Here is a 17666-nt window from a genome sequence, read left to right as displayed (position 1 = left end):
GCCCGCTGCTCCCCTCAGCAGTGTACTTCGTTGATCTGCCTGTTCTGCTCCCTGCTCTGTCTCTGGTGAATCCTCTCACCCTCCGCATCTCTGGCCTGTTCCCCAGTTCTATATGAATAAATAAATAAACCTTAAAAAAAAAAAAAAGATGTGGTACACACATACAATGGAATATTACTCAGCAACCAAAAAAGAGAAACACATGTCTTTTGCAGCAACTTGGATGGAGCTGGAAAAGATCATGCTTAGTGAGATAAGCCAGAAAGAGAAAGAAAAATACCGGATGGTTTCGCTCATAGCAGGAGTATAATGGGCCAGGCGAGAAAATAACAAGAATAATGAACAGTCATATACCAGAGACATTTTGCGGGGGTGGAGTGTGGAATCGGATCAAAAATGGGGGAGGGGAGGGAAGTGCACGGGATTATGGCGTGGCACACGGGTGACTTGGTGATGGGAAACCTGCGGGGATTACAATTGAGATGGGGGAGAAAAAAAAGAATATACAAAATGATGTAAAAATAAACTGTTATAAAAAAAATTAATTCAGGCCTTTTCATGCCTTCCTGCCATTCGCCTCTATGGCTAGCTGCTGCGGTCTTGCATGCCTCCTGTGACGTGGGCACTGTGGCCCAGAGAACACGGGGTGCACGTATGGAAGTGTAGACCCCTGTGCTGTGAGGCCAGGAATAAAAGGGCACCATCCTGGACACAGGTACTGGAAGGGAGATCACCAGCCAACACAAGACCGAAAACACCAGCGCCAGAGCCCAAAGACTCAAAGGGGCCTGGGAGCTCAGCAGCTGCCTGACGCCCAGGCCCCGCTGTTTCCCAAGAGAGCATTAAAGGCCTGCAGAATCTCCCGAGGCTCCAAGACTCTCTTTATCTGTCAGCCCAAATCGACAGTGAACCTGCCCTGTGCATGTTTGTACTGCACCGAGTCCGGGTGACTATACTCTCAGACAGTCACACCAGGATGAAATCACCTAATGTTGCGTTTCTCAGCACGGTCTTCCCATCATTAAGCGACATGGGACTGTAGCTTCCACTCAGGTGGAAGCTGAGTGATGTGAACATGAATTGGTTTGTGGGACATGGGTGGGACAGGAGGTGCTTGTGAAGGTGTACCCAGAACAATCTGGAAGCCCAATTCCTGCACTTGGGGTCCACCTAGGGGCCTTGGGTGGGTCAGGGATCCCTCTACACCCACTGGTCAGTTTTGGAAATGGAATAACAGACTCCCAAGGCTCCCATGGTAAGAGTTCACAGAGACTTGGGGAATGATTCAAAACTCTAACTTGGCTTTACAAGGACAGTTCCCCCCTGAATGGCCAGGCTAGCAGAAGAGGGTCCCTCATGGGCGCATGGACTGTCTCCGTGGGAGGAGGCTTGTGGTCCTCCACAGGAGGACCAACGTGTGTTGGTCAGAACCAACAAGCAGTTCATCTCTGCCATTTTAAGGATGACTTGATACTCCCCAAATGGCTCCTGACTGAGCAATTGTTTTAGAGCTGTGAGAAAGTGAAGAATGGATGGCTACATCTGGAACAACTATAAAGGGAACCCAGAAAGGCCCAGGCAGCCCATCAGCGGAAGATCATGTCCAGGCCATCTTCACAGACTGTCTGCCCTGGGCAGCTCCGGCTGCCAACTCAGGCCGCTGGCATCCTGAGACCTGTAAAAAAAAGCTGATGTGGTTTTCCTGCTGAGGAGACAGACAGGGTAAAAGACAGAAATACAGAAGGAGTATACCCAAGAGGGAGGCTCCCCCATGAATAAGAAACAGGCAGGTTTCTAGAAAACAAGAAAGTGGACTGTGCCACATGGCACGGTGAGTTGGAGGAGGCCGTGTCATCCCAAAATGTGGGGGCCCCCCAGGCCTGATGCAGGTGGGAGCAGAAAGGAGCAGAGAACTGGGGGATTATGAAACACCTGTTCTCCACCGCTCCCCTCCCTGGGCCCTGGGCTCATCGGGCAGATCATGGGTCTTCAGGAAAGAGGAGACCTGTACCTCAGGACGGCCATCTCCATCGGGTCTTGGGCAGCCAGACAGACCTTCACTCAGCGTCAAAGGAAGCTGAGCTATTGGCACACGCCCCTGGTGGTCAAAGAGCCTTCCAGGAAGCAACATGAGATCCAGCAAGAACATAAGCACACCACAGCGAGAGAAGAGGGGAAGAGAGAAGAGTGTGCAGCCAACCAAATAAATCCTCACCGACCACAGTGAGGCCGCAGTTACTCCCCAAGCCTGAGACGTGTTCCAACAGAGGAGGGGACCAACTATTTAATGTTCCAACCATTGTCCCCAAATAACTGCAGGCAGAAGGTGTTTGGGAAGGTTGTCCTGGGCTAAGGGGCTGGGGGGAGGCTGCTTTTCATCCTAAACACTTCCATTCGTCTTGACTTAGAATGGGGCATCCATGTGATAGTAAAACAGATCTGTACATTTTATTTATTTATTTTTGTAAAACTAGAACATTCTCACAAGACTGTTGGGGCCTGGGCACCAATCACAAATGGAGAAACTTTCTGGGGTCCTGTCAGAGCACTGTTGGCAAAGGTCTGCTCGAAGGATGTCAGCTTTTCACTGTGCCCCACCTCATCTGAACAGAGCTCATAGGCCGATTTGGACAGAAAAGGAGAAAGGGCAGACTGAGGAGAGGAGCAAAAGAAAACATTTTAGGAACTGCAGAACCTCATACTTATATATTTTAAAAAGAAACTGCTGGAGGGCCCTCCCAGGTGGTTCATCGGGTTAGGACGCAGCACAGCAAGCTGGCTGCAACCGCTTCAGTGAGAGTTCGATTCCCGCCTGCCCCAGAGGTGATCCACAGCACAGCAGACCTCTCCTGACCCGCCCGCTGCTTCCCTCAGCAGTGTACTTAGTCTATCTGCCTGTTCTGCTCCCCACTCTGTCTCTGGTGAAGCTTCTCATCACCCCTGTATCTCTGGCTTGTATCCCAGCTCTGTATGAATAAATTTTTTTTAAAAAATCTAAAAACTGCTGGATACAGAGACCCTGAGAGCTCACAGGGAGTGTATCCAAAGACAACATCTGGGTAAATGCAGATGGAACCCAGAGGTGCTTCTGATTTGGATATGTTCTAGAACATTCTTTACATCTCCTGGGCTAAAGAATAGGTCAGTGCCAGAAAGGGACGCACCAAAAAGTAGAATTACGAATTCACAAACTACAAAATTTGTACAAATTACAAATGTATAATTACAAATTCATGAGTCAAAATGCCATGTTCTATTTCTGTTCTAGAGGACAATGTTTTTTTGTTGTTTTTTTTTTTAACTGAAAGTAAGTACTTTTGCCACAAATACATGTGTGAGCAAGCAAAGCCTCCTAACTGAGCAGGTTGACAGGTCTGTCCCTGTGGCTGCCTTTACGATAGGAGGAGCATCTTATTTAATTAGATAAGGATGAGATAAGTGAGAACAGGGGTGCAAGAAAGGTCTTTGCAAATTGCCTCTCCTGCTTAGGCCTGCATCCTGTTATTTAGCTTTTAGCTACATTCACACCAGTCACAAGCCAACTGGGACTTCTGGAATGTGAGACCAAAAAGAGCCACCATCGTTATTCTTATCCTGCCTGCCTGCACTGTGAAGAAAGAGCTCCCTGGAGAGAAAGTGCATCCAGCTGGCCCGTCCCTAATACAGAGCATCCCCAAAGCCAAGGCCAATGTCCATACTGAGATGACTCACTGCAGAGAGAAATAAAAGATTGTTGGATCCTAAATATTGGGATTCTCGAAGCTGGGAAGTGTTTAAGACAGCTAGAGACTTGCAGGTACAAGAAAGCACATCATGAACAGAGCGGGGGTTAGAAGGCACCAAGGTCCCAAAGGTGGGGCTCTATGCCCACCTACATTTGGGGTGGGTGACTACAGCTGGTCTTCGTCACCCCTCCCCCATGAAGACAGGTGCCCCCGAAGAGACTATGGTGATGGTGCATGGGTGAACTGGTGGTGGGAATTTCAGGGGGATTACACCCGAGATGATAAAGCATATATTGCATAAAAACGAAAATTGATGTGAAAGATGTATAAAATAATAAACAAATAGCTTTAAAAAGCATGTAGCACAAACTTCTCAGAGACTGTGGCTTTGAATAGACAGAAATAAAGACTGTTCTTAAGGGGAAAAAATACAAAGATGGGCGCCCCCATGAAGCCCTTTGGTTGGAGAACCCATTGATTACAGTGTAGATTCTGGGTAACTCCAAGTACTGACAGGAAAAGGCCAGCATTCTCTCTGGATAAGATTGATTTCCTACTGCACAGGGAGGAGATGTGGAGACCAAGCAGGTAATTTCAGAGTCTCCAAAAAAGACAGGAACAGGACAGATAGATGAATCTGAGCTTGCAGGACATGAAGGCCCTTGAAGACCCAGACACATGCCTGCATGCCAGTTTCCACAGGGACTACTGCACACACGCTCTTGCCCACACTGTGGGGGTTCACCCTCAGCCCCAGCCAGCTCTGCCTGCCCCAGTGTCCTCTGTCTCCCACCACGGCCCCGATGAGGAGAGCCGCAGCCACAGGGCCACCGTTTGCACGTTTTACAAGCACATTTCAGTCACTCTGCTCCGCAGTGAGGCTGGAGGTGAGGCCGGCCCTCCCAGCCAGACATCCCGCTAGTGGAGCATGACACGTGTGCCTCACACGAGCTCCCTTTCTCAAAGAATTACGAAACAGTAAAATACATTTGGCATTAAAACCTCACTGACTGTAATTGAATCTGGTTCTGATAAACACCAAGCCTCAATAGGAGGCCTTGGTGCCTGAGCAGGATAATGATGAGTATCAGTTACTATTTGCACTGTCACTGTGCCCATCTGCTGGCTAATAGACGTTTCTGACAGAATCTTCTGCACCAAACACTCCTTATGATCTATGCCCTGTGTCAACCTTGAGAAGTTATACATACAGATGAAGACGGGCTTCCAGACCCACAAATACCTCGCTCAACGAAGCTGTACATTACTTTATTTACTTGCCCTCGTCCCTCCAAAGCTTGCTGCTGCATTCTCAGCAAATGACAGATGTTTGCATAACCACATGCCTTTACATGAGTTCAAGCAAGATCTTCAGACACATGTCTTCCTCCAGGAAGCCTTGGGGTGCTTGGAATTCAGCAATCTGCTCCCAGAGCCTCTGCCCTTACAGTTGACAAACTAACACAGATTTACTCCTTCACACCTTCATTGCTGGGCTCTGTTGAGCTGATATTTCAGAGGGATGCAGCAAAGTTTAAGAAAGGCCCACATTAATCTCACAGAGAAAGGGGCAGGTTACAATTCAAGACAATCTTAATATTGGGAAGATGCAGTAAATTGTATTTTTATTATTCTGTGTAGATTGATGTTCTCCTTACCTAGGGCACTCACGCAGGATAAAAAGCAAGAGTAAAAGCGTCTGTTTTGCACCCAGGCACTCTTCTAAGCTGTGCTGAAGATGTGATCATCACGTGTACACATTTTATAGTAGTGTTTTCTTAAGAGCCAGAAGCACTTTCATCTAATATTAATAAAACAGATGTTTGGCTGGAAGTGGCTGGAAACCATGGGGCTGTCACACGTTCATGAAGATCCTGCTGGTGCATCTCCTCGGCGGTATCTCCCCCACCCAGAAGCCCAGTCCTGCTCCCCCCGGGAAGCCCAGGCAGATTGCAGCCACCCTAGCCCCTTCAGCCCCAAATGAGGGCAAGTTGGGGAGAGTAGGACTCTCAGTCTAATTAGCCAAGGTCAGAAAGACAAGGATGTGCTGGGGATGGTGCACACATTCTTCCTGCCAGTTCTCCACTGTCCAGCCCACCACTGGCACAGCCATGATTTTGAATGGGGTAGAGAAGTCACCACAGAATACATGACTTCAGCACCAGAAGAAATCATTAAAAAAAAATGGGCAGGGTCGACCCTCCCTGGTGGCGCAGCGGGTTAAAGCACAGCACTGAGAATCTAAAGCCACTTCCTCATGAGTTCGATTCCTGCCTGCCCCGGAGGTGACCACATGGCGTGGCAGACCTCTCCTGACCCGCCCGCTGCTCCCCTCAGCAGTGTACTTTGTCGATCTGCCTGTTCTGTTCCCCACTCTGTCTCTGGTGAAGCCTCTCACCGCCCCTGAGCCTCTGGCCTGTACCCCAGTTCTGTATGCACAAATAAAATAAAATCTTAAAAAAAAAAAATGGGCAGGGTAGTGGGAAAGGACGGAGCCACACCCAGTAGGTTTAGGGCCTCTTTGCCACCTTGGTTCTGGGGCTGTGAGACAGCACCCTAATCCAACCGCCAGCCCGACCTCTTCCCACTCAGCATCATAGAAAAGCAGCTGGTTGGGTAAATTTCCCCTTGGCAGCCTCTTGTTCAGACACATGTAAAAAATTTGAAATGTGTGGGGATGTTTGTTCTATAATTCCCTGGAAAATCCGAGGCTTGGCTTGCCCCATACAACACCTCCTATAAATGAAAATGAAAAACCCCACACCAGCAATGGAGAGCCAGGGCTGGCACCCTTGACTTCCTGGCAGACAGACGTCTTTATTAGGAACACTCCCAGTACAAGCCAGGGAAGGAGTGGGAGATGAGAGCCACAAAGCTTAGAACATGGAATCTGATGGATTTATTTGTCGGCAGGCAGCCTTGCCAGCAACACAGGCACACAGAGCGGCAGCGAGGTGAGAGGGCGGGATGCTGTCTGGCTTCAAGGAATAAGACACAGTGGCACTGATCAAAAAGGGGGGTCCGGAGCTCCCATCCTTTATCCTCAGCAGAGAAACATTTTGAAGACCTGGCAGCCACCTGCTCTCTAGAAAGGGCCTTGAGAGTGTGCAGAATTGCTAGACTGTTTGCTGTGTTCACAAGAAGCCACGTTGAAAGCTTATTTCAGCCCACGGTTGAATGCATTTAAATTTGAATCTGCACAAGGACCATGGATCCGCTGAAACTCTACACCCCCACACTCCCCCTTCCCCATCAATGACCTGGATAACCCCGTCTTGAGCAAATGATTTGTCTGTTTGACCCTAACCAGAATGACTGATGCACAACAAGCTTTAGTGATGCTTCTCGTGAGTGACAGAATGAGAAAACTAATGGATTGAATGGACACAAGGAAGCTGCCGTCTTCTCAGGGATGATGAATTGGGGTGTGTCTAGGCAAAACTGGTTTGGACACCCCTGACATGAGCCAGAGATAACCAGGACAAGTGTCACCCTGGCCACGATTCATGGCCACGGTTTCAGGACCAAGGGGAGCTGTAACATATCTCAGAGCTGGTTTTGCACCCCCAGCAGGACAACTCCTTGTCCCCTGGCTGCACTCAGGCTGTGTGCTGACTGGCACTATGGTGCCTCACTACCCAAAGCAATCAGCTTAATGCCAGAATTCACTTGACTCAGCCAAGGTAACCAACCCTGTGGTCTTCTTCATTTATACGTGTTTCCCTGCTTCTTTCCCACCCCTCTTTTTATGCTGAGTATGATGAGTAAATTCTAAAATTTTAAACCACTACATGAGATCACTGCAAAATATAGTTGGCTGTAAGCTCCCTTTGCCCCAGGAACCCATTACCCTTCCCGGCCAGGGTGCTGGGCTCTTATCCACCCAGGCAAGGGGCCCGCGAGGCTGAGAGCATCTCCCCAGTTCCCAGAGAGGAAGTGTCCACGTGGTGCCAGGAAGCCCAGGGCATTTTGAGGGGGTGGGGGGAAATTAAGCTTGCTATCAAAAGGTAAGAATATTTCTCCAGCTGAATAATGGAACGGTCTTTAATAATCCATCAGTTTACATTAAATATTCCACAATGTTATAAATAAGTGTTAAGACAGAGAAGATGGGTACTCAAGCTTCTGGGAAAGTTGAAGCAGGCAGGAGAGGGCCTCCCTAGGCCCCCAGCACCCCAACGCCACATGCACTGCACCAGCATATAAGATACCTAGACCCCATCTTGAGCCATTCTTGACTTCCCTCCCCAGTCACCAGCCCCTTCCTTCCTCCCACCTTAAGCCAGTCAAGCTGACACCCCAGGACTCCAAAGCATTAGCTTCCTCTGAATGCTATACAAAGTGCTGAAGACAACAGAAACTCAGTCTCTTACAGTTCAGAAATCCCAAATCAAGATGTCAGCAAGTCGGTTCCTTTTGGAGGCTCTGAGGGAGAGCCCATTCCAGTGGCTTGGCTTGTAGGTGGGTCAGCATCTCAGCCTCCCCTGCCATCTGGCTGTCCCTCTATGTTCCTCCATGTCCTCCTTTTCTCTTAGAAAGCATGCGTCGTGGGACATAAAGCCCATCCTAAACCCAGGGTGATCTCATGGCAAAATCTTTGCCTAATTCCATCTGCAGAGACCCTATTTCCACATGAGGTTACATTCACATACGTGTACCAGGCATTAGGACTTGGACATACATCTTGGGGGGACCATTTTCAATCTGAAACATGAACCAAAATTATCGACAAGGTTGCCAATCATTCCAAGTTGATGTATCTGAGGTTGAACCTCCCCCAACATCTCACCGGATCCGTCAGCAGCACCCCTGTTTCCTGCAGCCTCCCTCTTTCCAGGTACCCTTTCCAGTTGTGCTCCCACACATGTTCTCAGCTGGGGGTCGCTATCCTTCCACCTTGGCTCTTCACATCAACATCAAGGTGGCGGCTTTGACTCCTCTTCCCCATACAGCTAAACTGACAGGAAGCCCTGCAGTCTCCACCTTCAGAGAAGAGCCAGAGTCCAACCAGAACTCGCCACCCTGATCTGAATCACATGCGCCTCCCTCAGCTACTGCACAAGCCTCCTCCATGTTCTCCCTCCTCTCCACCGTGCTCCAACGCACAGGCTCCTTCCAGTTCTCCACACCTCCAGCACTCCCAGCAGAGGGCCTTTGCACTGGCTGTTCTTTCTTCCTGGAGTGGCCTTTCCCTAGATACCCAACTGGCACTTTTCCTCACGACCTCCAGTATTTACTCTGAGGTCCTCTCATCAGTCAGGACCCCCTGCATTCACTGAAAACTGCCAACTGCCTCCTGGCCTTCCTGATCCTGTGTCCATTCATTCAAACATGGGCAGGGACCTTTGTATGTCCAGCCGAGGCCTAGAATAAGGGGAGTATTCAGCAAGTGTGGGCTGAATAAACAAGGCGGGGAGGGGAGAGGGTGAAATGCCATAAAAACAAAATGGTTTAATAATGTAAACTATATTATATACCAAATGGTGCATATAACATTTATATATAGTTAAAAGAACCACACACACCCAAGTACAATGAATGAGACCCAGCTCAAAATAAAAATATGACCTATTCACTTGAGTCTCTTGTGCCTGCCCTCGTCTCAGCCCCCCCCATCACTGTCCTTACCTTGCATTAATCATTCCTTTACTTGTCTTCAAAGTTTCCACATATGCATCTCGAAATACATATAACACACAGGTCTCCATAAATATGATAGCCATTACCTTCAGGGGTCTCGGGAACGTGTTAACGCACGTCAAAGCGCTCACAGAGGTTTTCTCCAAATTATGGGTAACTTTGTATTTCCTCCCCGTTTTTTGCGGTATTTTCCAAAGTTTTAATAATGAACATATATTACTTCTGCAATCAGAAAACAATGAAACGTGTGCCTGGAGACATCATTCTGGACAGTCTCATTTTGACACAGGGAATATGCTTGCTTGTTGTGGCAATAAATATCATTTCTACACATAGGTCCCTCTATGACTTAGCCCCCAGAAATAGTTCAGATTTGTTGAACATGAGGAGAAGCAGATACTGCTTAGATGAATCTCCAAAATGACGAGCCCAGAGTGGCCGTCTGGATGAGTTGTCAGGAAGCAAGAGTCTTCAGCATCCTGCTCCCGAGATGAGGCCCCCCCAACCCACCGCACCCCACCAGGTGCAGTCTGGGCCTGGCTCCTGGCATCTGAATCCTGTTCTCCCCATGAGTTATAAAGCCGACACCAGCCCTGGGTAGTCCTGGTTTTATTGCCATGACGTCTCTCTTTCATTATTAAAGACACCGACAGGCCTATGCTTTCAGTTCTTCACTGCTGGCGGGGCCGTGTTCCCACTGAGGGTAGGGACTGGGTAGGTGACGTGCTGCACGCTCCTCACCTTCAATGCCGTGCCCAGCTGCCCTCCCATCCGCCCAGAGGCTGAGTCGAGAAGAAGCTCAGCCTGAACACTTTTATTCTTCACACTTGCCCTTTGCTCTGTTCTTCTTTCCTAAAAAGTGATAATGAGGCTCTCCCCGGTGGTGCAACAGGTCAAAGCACTGCATTAGGAAGCTCTCCGAAGCCGCTGCAACACGAGTTGGATCCCTGACCAGGGGTGACCCACATGGCCAGCAGACCTCTCCTGACCTGCCCGCTGCTCCCCTCAGCACTGGAGTTCGTCAATCTGCCTGTTCTGCTCCCCACTCTCTCTGGTGAATCTTCTCACCCCCCACACCTCTGGCCTGTACCCCAGTGCTGTAAGCATAAGTAAATAAGTCTTTTAAAAAAAAAAAGTGACCGAGATGGAAAAAAAAAAAGGAAAAAAAATGTGCAAAATGGTGTAAAAATAAACTTTTGTAATAATTAAATAAAAAAAGTGATAATAAAAAAGTGAGTTCAAGGTCATGGAGCTAGACTGCGGAGCCCCTACACCACTCTGGCTCTGCCTCTCGGAGCCAGCGACCTAACTGCTCTGTGCCTCCACTTTACACCTGCAAAATGGAGACATGAGCCTGACGCAGAGAAGGGTGGGCGAAGGCTTCGTGGTGCAGGGTGGCTCCAGCTCAGAGCAAGCCCGCCACAGCTTGGGGAGCCAGTGTTCTATTCCAGCAGGTTAGCTGCTGCTCTTACACTTCTAACATGAAAGCTAGCCCCAAAAAGCCTGAGGTTGATCAGCATCCCTGAGAGGTCGCCCCGAAGCGTCCAGATCTAGGACGCCTCTATGCACCTTACACCTGACACATCTGCTTTTCTTCCATAACGGAGAGTCGTTTTGTGGTGCCTTGCTTTAAAAATCTTAACATTTGACTGTCTTTTGCTGCTGCATTAAATATGTATGTGGTGGTGAAGAGACTGTTGCAAGCTCTCTGTGGGCTTCCTCTGATTTAGTGGGGCCCGAGGTCTTGGGCCCTATGACTCCTGACAATGGCCACACTCACACACAGATGCACACTTGCACATGCAGACACACACACCCTAACACCCAGCCACACGCAGAAATACCTACGCACAGGTACACACACCACCACATACCTGCACACACACACACACTGCTAGCCGGTTCCACTTCTCCTGGATCTCCTCTTTCTGGATGGGCCTAGCTCCTCAGCTCCTTGCTGTCTCCCACGACAATCACTGGCCCCACCACCATATCAGGATCCCCCGGGGGGTTCAGATTGGAAAATAAGAAGAAATAATAGTGCAATGCAGTGTGTTTGGGGCAGGACCCTGGAACAGAGGAGCATGTTGCTTAGGAAGGGTGTTGTGTAGCTGAGGTACAGCCACCCATCACGAATGACACTTCAACAGTGGGCTCTGTGTTAGACAGTCCCTACAGGCTGGCTCTGGCACACCAGGGACCACCCCCAAATCACACAGGCCTGGCAGAGGGGCAGCGACAGGCAGTACCACTCCCAGGTTCCCCTGTTGCTGGGGGGTAGGGCTGGAAGACCATCCTAGAGCCAGCCTTGCCTTGGGAGCCCAGGAAGGTTTAGCCGCTGAGGAAAAGGGGAGGGAGTGGCGGGAAAGAGTCCAGGGAGCTGCTAGCACCAGGAAGCTACATTTTTAACACATCTCCTGGGGGTGCTTCTGTTCTGTGAAATCCAAAAACCCAGCTGCTCGTTTACTGGGCCAACTAGGGCTTACTGCACTAGACCAGCACTGGCCAGTAGAATGTTCTATCACGATGGAATGTTCCATAGCTGCACTGCCCAATCTAGTAGCCACTGCAGCTACCAAAAACTTGAAAGGTAGCAATGTTTTCATTGAAGAACTGAATTTTAACTTAACTTTAATATGAACAGCCCCATGTGGCCCATGGTTGGTTAACCCCCAGCCCCACCCTGACTCCTCCATCCCGTCTCATTCTGTGCATTGATTATGTTAGGGGAAAAGGATTTCCTGAAGGAACTCTACAGATACAGGTTTTGTGGACTCCACCCCCACTCCAGACACCAAAACTACAACTCCCAGCAACACCAAAGGGAGGACTGCCAGGACCCGAGGGTGGAGTTAGGCAGCCATTTTGAGATTTTTGGCTATACGGGTGGACATGTTGGGCTGAGACTCTCTCTCCCTTGGCCTGTGGCTGGCAGCTGGTCACTTGACTCTTGATCAGCTTTCAGTGTGCTATTGGGGTTCCAGGTCAGCAGAACTGGTAGGACACACTAAGTAACTTGTACCTCTCTCTCTCTCTTGCCCTGGGTTGTTCTTTTTCTTTTCCCCTTGTAAATAAACCCATTATTGACCTTTGTGTGTGTGTGCAGTGCACGGGTGAGGACCCACAGACAGGCAACCCAGTTCACATTGGGTTGCCCTGTAACAATTACATCTTCCATCTCACCTGGACCTTCAACACCCAGACTCACTGGTGCTGCCCCAGGGGACCTGGAGTATGGGTGCAGGCATGGGCCTCGCGTGTCTGAGAACACGAGCCTTTCCCATACAGCTGCCAGCCTCCCACCCAGTGGAAGGAATCTGGGGTATTGGCTTCCTCCTTTGCCCCCACCCCCAGCAGCCCAGCATGTGCCAGTCAGGGGGCCACTTGTAAGCCAGGGGACACCCAGGCTCAGGACACCAAGCAGCCTTGAGCTTCCTCTGCAGGGCCAGAACAGGCGGCATCGTGCATTCTTCACTTGTCCTCCCTGTTCACAGAGATGAGTGATATATCGAGGTCCTGATTATTTCTGAAGGGTTCTTTTACGAGCTCTCCAATAAAGTTCTGAACTGATCATGCCTGTTTGGGGAAAGATAATGTCAGAGTGGGGCTGGGAGTTTGTCAGAAGAAATTCCAGCCGGGTGAGCATTTAAGGAATGAGATGAAGTCAGCGCTTGGAGACAATGAATTAGATGACTGGATATGTCACTGTAATAATGATGAATAATAAATGACCAAGAAACTGCTATAACTCACAGAGCGGGAGAAGACACTTGTGAGGAAAATGGATGGGCTTGTAGTGCTGGGGGAGAGAATGTCTCAGACATACCTTGATCTTTTGAAAAGAAGCCTTCTAGAAGAGATTCTTTTCTGGGGAGAGGGCGGAAGCTCTTTTCAAAAGTGTCTAAGTTTCCGCCAAGGAATCTCTGGCTGGAATGGACTCCCCATTAGCCCTTCCATCTCCAGACTCTCTTACTGTACCCCACCAGCCCTTCCCAGTCAGAATTAGGGCAGCAATGGGGACCCTGCTGTCCTACCAGCTGTCCTTGCTCCCCTTTCTGGGCACACGGGGCTGGGCCCCATGACCATGGCTCCGTGGATGAGAACATACCATCAGGAACAGGACATGGGGAAGGATTTTAAGGGTTTTATAAACACAGGGTACCTGCTGTTTTATGAGGGCCTGGGGGCTGCCTTCTCAAATCCATCCCAAGCCACTGTGATAGAGGATGTCTCTTGTAGAGGGGGTCTCTGAGACTTTCTTAGTGCTCACATTCACTAGCTTCTGGCTGAGCTGGGTCAGCCAGGCTCTGGGAAAGGGGCTGGAGTCGGTTGGACAAGTCACTCTTAATGGTGGTAGCATAAACCACACAGCGCCTATGAAGGTCTGATGCACTATCTCCAGAGACACCCCCACGGACAGACCATATCTGCAGTGAGGAGCAGAGCTGAGGCTGTGCTGATGTATTGCTGGGCAAGAAACCGTGAGAGGAAGCTAGTTTGAATGCAGACACAAGCCTCCCTGTAGGGAGACAGTAGGGGCCCCATGGGCCACAAGGGGTACACAGGACCACCAGCGTGGCTCAGGACCACTGGGGACTCAGGGTCGACCAGGAAGGTCAGGACCTCACAGGGGCTCAGGAGCCCCTGAGAGATCATGATCCACCAGAAGGTTTCAAGGCTACTAGGCCACACTCTGGGTTCACCAGGGCTTCTCAGGACCACCCAGGGCTCAGGATCTTGACAACACATCCCTTGTGGACCACCTTCCCTCCCGTGTTAGTTTGCCACAGTTGCTCAGACAATATATCGCAGATCTGAGGTCTGAGCAACAGAAATTTATTGTCTCACAGTCTGGAGCCTGAAATATGAGATCAAGGTGTCAGCAGGCATGCTCCCCGTGAGGCTTCTTTTGCTGGCAGGTGGACAGCCACCTTGTCACTGTGTCTACACAAAGACTCTTCTGCGTGCTGCCTCAGGGAGAGGGGAGGAGAGGAAAGAGGAGAAGGAGGGTGAAGAGGGGAGAGTAGAAGTGGGGGTGGGAAGGGGTCCTGGGATCCCTCCTTATAAGGAACGCGTTCCTAGATTTGAGTCCTCCCTTATGACTTCATACATCTGCCACTTAACCCCCTCTTCTCAGGCCTGGGTACTTACCCAGAGAGAAATGCCATCATCCATACCATGACCAGTACTCATGTCCAGAGCGGCTTGATTATAATAGCCAAAACTGGGAACCATCAAAATGTCCATCAGTGGGTGAATGGATAAAGCAGTTGAGGTATATCCACCCAATGGACTACGACTCGGTGATAGAAAGGAACAAACTGCCGATTTGTAATAATGGGAAGGAATGCAAAATCATACTGAGGGGAAGAAACTGGACCCCAAAACTACATAAAACTACATGTTGACAGAACATTCTAGAAAATCAAGCAAATAAAAAATTGATCAATGGTTGCCTAGGAATAGTTGGTAGAAGGAGAAATGAAATACAGAAGGGTGCAAGGAAACATTGGAGGATGGTGGAAATTTTTACCTTGAATTTTATATATATACATATATATATATATATATATAAACTGATTGAACTGTTTATATATGCTTAACTAAGTGCAATTCAGCATACATCAATTATCCTTGAATAAAAGTTTTTATAAAATTAGCTCAAGAAACTGGAATAAAACATTCTGCAAAGAGCCTCACCTTCACACTGGCCCTTCATTTCCACAACTTTTAACCCAACATCTAATTTTAAATAGAAAAAAAAAAAGTGGTGGGGGAAACAGACATCAAAGTGAGATACCACTTCAGGAAGGTGTTGAAAATATATTAAACACTGAGATGTTGCCGTAATAAATTAAACAAATAATTCCCGACCTGTCTTGTCAAATACTAAAAAATTTTAAATTAGCAATACAGAGAAAAACCATTGTTGAGCAAATAATTTTAAACAAATACATCCCAGTATGTCCCAAAAAGTGTCTTTTTAAATTTTGATTTTATTTTTGTCACAGGAGCTTTGATTTCCAAGTTTTCTTAAAGGGATTTTTCCATCGTGCTATTTTTAAAGTACAAATAAACATGAACAAGAGCATTTTTAAATAATGATGCTGTTCTGTCTGCACAGGACACAGATTTGGAAGCTAGGCAGTCCTAGGTTGGTCCCTGTGTCTTGGTTATTTTGGGGTCTTAGACAAGTCCTGTGTCTGGCAGGGCCTCAGTTTCCCCATTTGTATCATAGAGGTCTGATCCAGGTAGCTCAACACACAGCACTTACTCCGTAAAGACTGAACATGGATAGTCCCCCCATCCAGGGGTAGCTGATAATTATTAGATTTTACACTCAATTAGTCCTAAAACTACTTTCTCCCCAAAGGAATATTGAGGGAGAAAACTGAAATGTCGTTCCTCTCATTCAACTCTGAACACGATCGTGTAATGGCCTGGACACTTCTGGCCATGTAGCAAAACATTCTTAAAATAACCCCACTTTCCTGCCTCCCTTGCCCAAGAGTTGAAACACAGCTTTATGAAATATGAAGCCAGGTCTCTTTTATAGCCAGACATCCATCTTCAGACCCCTTGGCATGTGGGTCCCTCCAAGTTACTTTATTATTTCCAAGAAACTGTAAGCGAGCTTTTTATATCCCTTCTGTTGTCATAAGAGCGAGCGGGCATAAAGCACGTCAGCCAAGCCTGAGAAAGGCATCCTTCATCTATCCTTCATCTCCCTGTTCCCTGAGAAGGCGCTCTCTGGGCGGGGTCAGCTGACAGTGTTGGCGGGACCATTGTACATGGCTTTTCAAGTAAGAACACCTGGAGATTGGGGGGTGGGGGGTTGGCGGGAGGGGAGCTGCCTTGGTCAGCTCAGCCAGGTCTGGGGTGGACAGGAAGCTACCCCCAGTCAGTGGGGGTCTGGTGGACACCACCCAGACAGGCAGCCGCAGATGCTGACCGTGGACCACATGACCGGGCCCCAGAAGAGCGGGCAGGGTCTCAGCCACCCCCACCTCTGCATCCGTGTCTGCAAAGCATCTCCTGGGACCTCAGTGCCTTGTGCAACCTTGAGGTCACACCCCTGCCCCTTTCCTTTCTCATCACCTTGTGCCAAAGAGGCAGGCCAGCTTCCAACCTACCTCCCTGAGCCTCAGGTTCGCCGTCTTTAAAATGGGGACAGAAAACATGCCAGTGTGGGTTTTTCAATAAGGGTCAAATCAGACCGGGGTATTGAGCATGCTTCAGAAACTACCCAGAAGTGAGCTGCTAGTGTTGTTCTTCCTGCTTTGTATCTGGGAGCCACAAGCTCTGCTCTCCCCACACCCAGAGCCCAGGGGCTTGTGTGTGCAAATAAACAGTTAAGTGTCAAGGAAAGTGTCCCCACAGAGGGCTGCTCCAGGGAGCCCCTCCACCCTGTACTGCTGAAGAAATAATTTACCTATACAAGGAACGCCAGACTGGCCCCTACCACAGGCGTCTCCTGTTTCCTAAAGGAACGTCTCCACGTTCCCAAAGGTTCAGAAAGCTCATTTTAGCACCTTTAATTCTGGAAACAAAAAAATGCAGCAAGAGAAGGAAGGTAATGATCTAAGTTAAAGGCATGGCAGAGGGGAACCCTGGGGTGCTAGCCCCTGAGTGCCGATGGTCACGTGGCTTACAGGGGTAGGGCCACGTGAATAGACAGATGGAGCCCTCCCGACCCCCAGTGTGGGGGAAGGGGTGAGGCTGGGGTGGGACTTGGACAGAGTGGGGGATCCTGAAGCCCACGGGTGAGGAATGGGGGAGGGTGGGGCCAGGCTAACAAATGGGAGCCGCCCCCAGGTAGTGGTAGATGTGTGTACTTCTTCCAGGATGACTGAGAATTGGCCAAAGAAACAAGGGAAGAACACCCCCGAGGAGGGAAGAGCACACCCGAGTGTCAGGAGTTGCATTTTGTCCCCAGTTTCATGTTGCAGTCTTAGGCCCAGCACCCCAGAATGTGATCCTATTTGCAAATAAGGCCCTTGCTGATGTTAGTATCTTAAGATGAATGGTTTGTGGGGTCCCTCACCCAACATGACTGGTATCTCATAAGAAGAGAACAAGTGGATGCCGTGATACCCGGGAGGAGTGATGGGAGGAGTGATGGGCGGAGATATGGGGGGAGACAGTCTCCTGCCAGCCTGGAACAGTGGCCTCCAGCCCCTTCTCAGGGCCCGCAGCAACCAGCCCTGTCCACTCCCTGCATTTGGACTTCTGCCTCCAGAGCCCTGAGACGATAGATTTCAGTTGCTTCAGCCGCCCCCACCTGTGGTTGTGTCAAACTGA

This window comes from Condylura cristata, unplaced genomic scaffold, assembly GCF_000260355.1.
Source record: "Condylura cristata isolate star-nosed mole 26May11 unplaced genomic scaffold, ConCri1.0 scaffold00032, whole genome shotgun sequence".
Classification (NCBI taxonomy): domain Eukaryota; kingdom Metazoa; phylum Chordata; class Mammalia; order Eulipotyphla; family Talpidae; genus Condylura; species Condylura cristata.
This window is presented reverse-complemented; position numbering follows the sequence as displayed.